Below are 5,986 nucleotides of genomic sequence, written 5' to 3'. Positions count from 1 at the left end.
TTTTCATACAAATTTAACATTTACAGCGTCCAAGTCTGTAACATCAGCAACTACACAAAGTCTTTTATTTTCTATATGAAACTGACCATTATTTGTAAACTTGAATCCTAAGCCAAGTGGACCGTGATATCTGTGGACAATGCTTTCAAATGACGTCCAACAAGATCAACGCTTATAACGATAATGAGTTTGAAAGCTAACTAACACTACTGATATATTATTTCAGCCTCTCTCAATTCTTCGATTATACGAGGTGTGTTCAAAAAGTACCCGGAATTATCGTTTTTCCAAAAAAATATTTAATTATTCGTTTACATCAATGTAGTCCTCTTCAAAGTAATCCCCCCCCAGATATAATACACTTATGCCAGCGTTTTTCCAATCTTCGAAGCACTCTTGATATTCACTTTTTGCTATGTCCTTGAGCACTCTCAGCGATTCGGCCTTTATTTCTTCAATCGAGGAAAAACACCGTCCTTTCATGGGTCTCTTCAATTTTGGGAACAGGAAAAAGTCACACGGAGCCATATCTGGTGAATATGGGGGTTGGGGCACGACTACGGTATTGTTTTTGGCTAAAAAATTACGAACAAGCAACGACGAGTGAGCAGGTGCGTTATCGTGATGCAAAAGCCATGAATTGTTTTTCCATAAATCGGAGTGTTTTTTCGGATTGCTTCACGCAAACGTCACATAACTTCAAGGTAATACTCCTTATTAACCGTACGACCTTGTGATAAGAACTCATGATGCACCACGCCCCTGCAGTCAAAGAAAACTGTAAGCAAAACCTTTATATTTGATCGAACTTGACGTGCTTTTTTCGCTCTTGGTGACGTTGAATGCTTTCAGGTGGACGATTGTGCTTTGGTTTCGATATCATAACCATACACCCATGTTTCATCACCAGTTATGACGCTTTCAAGCAAACTTGGATCGTCGTTGACGTCGTTTAACAGCTGCTGAGCGATGTTCATGCGATTGATTTTTTGGTCAAAGTTCAGCAGTTTTGGAATGAATTTTGCTACCACCCGTTTCATGCCCAAAACATTTGAAAAAATGTTATGACATCAGCCAATTGATATGCCAACTTCATCAGCAACTTCTCTAATTGTGATTCGGCGATCATTCAGAACCATTTTTTCCACTTTTTTCACATTTTCATCGATTGTTGACGTGCTGGGTCGACCGGAGCGTTCGTCATTTTCAACGTCTTCGCGGCCATCTTGGAAACGCTTATACCACTCGTAAACACTTGTTTTTTTCATAGCAGACTCACCATAGGCTTTTTGTAACATTTCACACACTTGTTACACTTTATTTCATTTTTTACGCAAATTCTTTGATCCATTTCTTTTAAAAAACGAAAATCGCCGAGCTCATAAAAACACGTCAAACCTTAGCGACTACCGCAGACAAAGTAAACAGTGAATATAGCTGAAAATTTTATCATACTTCAGGGGCATGTATACCAACACAATAAAAAAAAATTTTGACAATTGGACTCTCCAGACCCGCGAAATTTAAAAATTCCGAGTATTTTTTTAACACACCTCGTAGACTGAATTTCATTCACATGATTTTGATTACCAGTTGATGTTTCAGCAATTAATAATCTAAGACGTTTTACAATCTCATTGGGATCATCCCAATATACATAACCAGTATGATTATCAAGTCGTGCAATTTTTATACGATGACTTCAAAGAAAATTCTTGGCCAGATGATGAGTTAACTGGTGTGTCTTCAATCAACTTAGAAATAATATCTTGGAATTTATCGCTTGTTTGATAACGTACGAGGTGTGTTCAAAAAGTAAGGTGACTTTTCAAATTTCACGGGCAACGTACTTTCGATTATCGATTTTTTTGTTTTGTTATGTTGGTACACTCTTCCCGAACATCTGTACCAAGTTTCAAGTGTATAGCATTTTTTGTTTGGTTGTGAGAGGCGTAAAGGTTATAAGTGTTTTGCGTGCTCGGCGATTTCTTGCTATCGAAAAATATGGATCAAAGGATTTGCATTAAATTTTGTGTAAAAAATAAAATAAAGTGCTCCGAAACACTTGAAATGTTGACGGTGGCATACGGTGAAACTGTTCTGGACGCCCAAGCACGTCAACAACTGATGAAAACGTTCAAGCAGCGAAGAAAATTGTTCTGGAAAATCGTCGAATCACTATCAGAGAAGTTGCTGAGGATGTTGAAATATCGCTTGGCTCGTGCCATGAAATTTTTTCTAACGTTTTGGGCATGAGACGTGTGTCAGCGAAGTTTGTTCCGAAAATGCTAAATTTTGACAAAAAGAACCGTCGCATGAGCATCGCTCAAGAACTGTTGAATGACGTCAACGACGACCCAGATTTACTCAAAAGGGCCATAACTGGTGATGAATCATGGGTATATGTTTATGATATCGAAACCAAAGTCCAATCGTCCCAATGGAAGAGCCCAGATGAGCCAAGACCGAAAAAAGCACGCCAAGTTCGATCAAATGTCAAAATTTTGCTCACTGTTTTCTTCGATTATCATGGCGTGGTGCATCAGGAGTTCTTACCATATGGACGTACGGCCAATAAACAGTATTATCTTGAAGTTATTCGCCGTTTGCGAGAAGAAATACGAAGAAAACGCCCAGAATTGTGGAAAAACAATTCATGGCTTTTGCATCACGATAATACCCCTGCTCACTCATCTTTGCTTATGAGAGATTTTTTGGCCAAAAACAACACCATAATCATGCCTCAGCCACCATATTCACCAGATTTGGCCCCATGTTACTTTTTCTTGTTCCCAAAACTAAAGAGACCTATGAAAGGACGGAGATTTGCAACGATTGAAGAGATAAAGACTGCATCGTTGGAAGAGCTCAAGGCTATACCGAAAAGTGCTTATGAGAACTGCTTTGAGGATTGGAAAAACCGTTGGCATAAGTGTATTGTATCTGAAGGGGATTACTTTGAAGGGGACAACATAAATATTGATAAATAAATAAATATTTTTTCTTAAAAATACAAAGTCACCTTACTTTTTGAACACACCTCGTATATATTCAGAGCGATTTGACGATTGGGACCGTTTGACGCCGTTCGCGCTTTTCACATATAATACTAGTATTCATAAGGCGACCGGCTATACCTCGTTCGAATTAGTATATGGACGAATTGCTCGGTTCCCGATGAAAATACCGTGAGAAGAAAAATTACGAACATACAATCAATATTTGAAAGACCTTGTTTTACGTCTTACCGAATTAAAGATAGCGGCCGGCGAAAATCAAATACGTGAAGGTAGGAGACTACGCATGGGTCCTAAACGAACCGCGAATAGGGAAGGCCGATAGTTATTACAAACAACCTTTGAAAATTATCGAAATTTTAAATCGAAAAAATATTTTGTTAGAATTCCCGAATGGAAAGAAAGTACGCAAACACGGAGATAAACTGAAATTGAGACATTGACTATATGCTTTTTAAACTTGATCTTTTAAGGCTATAAATCTACACTTACTGTCTCGTACCTTCTAGGTTCTTCCTTTCCATCATGCGAAACTTTCTCTTTCTTCTCCTATGCTCTTTACTCGCATTATCTGTTACGGACCCCCAAGCTTACACAATAGAGAATTTGAGCCAAAATCCAGGATTATATTATAAAAGATTGGACCCCATGAGAATAAAAAGAGCGGATCGGAAAGTATATATTACAGTTGATACGAAGTACTTCTTGGCCAGGACAACTATTATACATGACTTTCATATACTACTTGGGAATTGCACCAAACACCTAGATGGAATGACGTGTAACAACATGCTAAACAAAGATATTTTGGATGTGAAAGAGCTCACGCTTCAACGACTACAAGCGGAAATTACTGAATCAATCGGAAACATGGGAAATACCCAACCACCCAAGGTTCGGGGGCCCGGAAGCATCAGGACCAAAAGACTAATACCGTTTGGAGGGATAGGAAGCTTAAGCCACAGTTTGTTTGGATTGGTAACTGTGGACGAAACGAATAAAATAGACGCAAACATCGATCAATTATACCAAGACCAGAAATCGTTAATCAATCTCTTTAATAAAAGGACACACATTATTACCACGGGAATAAACAAATTATTCAAAATGATAGATATACATGGTGACAAAATCTTTCAGCTTGGGACCCAGATGCAGCAGAAATTCGAAAAATTAGAAAGTGAAAACGCACGCTTAGAATATATGATTTCTGTACAATCTTTTGGAAGAATGTTGGAATCTAGACTAGATTATTTCATTAAAGGTTCAGAAAGATTTCTAGAAATTCTCCGTGCATTAAAAGAAGGAAAAGTGCACCCAGATTTAATAGACACTGATGTGCTGCATCAAATAGCTAATGATATCAAACATACTGTAATGGACCTTGATTTCTCCATTCCAACGGAGCATCTCAGAGCGGAAGAAGTTGTTAGAATTTCAAAAATTGACGTATCGCATCGCGAAGGAAGGACATATATAGTGGTGCACTTGCCCCTTGTGGACAGAAATTACTACAATTTATATAGATTGCATTCTATATTAGTACCACAATTATCGATCTCTAAAAAGAAGTCGGCATATATAAAATATAATTAACCTTACTTAGCTTTGAGCTCGGATCAAAAACAGTATATGCAAATGGACCATCAATCTCTATCAGATTGCATTAGAACTCACTACACCTTTGTATGCTCAGTAAAAGGACCCCTTCTAGATGTTAATCTGAATAAAAATTGTGAATTAAGAATGCTAATACAACCATCCAACCATGAGTTGTACCATTGTGATATAGTACTGAAAAGTCAGGAAACGACGCACTGGAATTATATTTCAATGAACGGGTCGTGGATTTTCTCCGCTCATCAACTGGACACTATACGAATCACTTGTCCGGACCGAATGGACCAGATGATCCACATACAAGGGCTAGGGATACTCAAAATCGCCCCAGGCTGTATTGGATACACGAGCGATGCGACTCTCTTAACAGAAGCTAAAAAAAATGACACAAACATTTATCTATATAAACCAAATTTGAACCTCAACTTAACGAATCTATATTCACCGTACATCTCTTATTCGATTCAGATATAAAATTAGAAAAATGGGTCCCGCAATCTGGAATGTGGACTAGCCAAGAAAAAGCCTTAAATGATATTATGGAGAAGGCAGAAACTATAAGTCAACACAATAAAATTACTACATATTAATCCGGACTGATCTACGGAGGATTAAGTATCGATATTATTATGATAATGTTACTAATCGCACTTGCGTATAAATTTTGCATTAACTGCACATGGACCTCACATAGCACTACAACTCACAAATCACCCGACATTCGTACACCTAATCGAGACCCGATCGCGAGAACCACATCGATTTTCCAATGTCTAAAAATGACTAAGACTAGAGAGGATTCTAAACGCATGGATGAAACAAGAAAACCTGTTGGCCATACGTCAAGCGACGCTTCATTGGACCAAAATGAAACAAAATCACAAGCATCATCTACACCGATACCTAACCCCCAAAAGCGACACGACAATACCCTTGCACTGCAAATCCAAATCGCAGAATTGACTTAATGACTATTAACATACTTATACGACCAACTCACGATTTGTTTCAGAAAAAAAAGAGAAGAAAACACGACATTAGTGAAATAACCAGTAATACGGTACAGGGCCCTAAAAGTATAAAAATTCTTTACCCTAACCATCTATTATTAAATGAACTTCTACGCAGACTGGAACAGATCGGACCAGTTCAGGAGTTTCATGCACTGGAAAAAGTGGCCAAAAGCAGCGTAAAAGTTGTGTTATGTAAATTCGATCAAATCGAACATGCTAAAATAGCTAGGAGGACTAAATCATGGACCCCTGACCCAATAACTAAACATTCATCGCGTATAGAAAGGACCAGAGTCTTTAAGAAATCTTCACCAAGACCAACTGATAACACACGCT

The sequence above is a fragment of the Phymastichus coffea genome, unplaced genomic scaffold (genome assembly GCF_024137745.1).
Source record: "Phymastichus coffea isolate CEN01 unplaced genomic scaffold, Cenicafe_Pcof_1.1 PCOF00004, whole genome shotgun sequence".
Classification (NCBI taxonomy): domain Eukaryota; kingdom Metazoa; phylum Arthropoda; class Insecta; order Hymenoptera; family Eulophidae; genus Phymastichus; species Phymastichus coffea.
The sequence above is the reverse complement of the archived record's forward strand: the minus strand, read 5'-3'. Positions refer to the sequence as shown.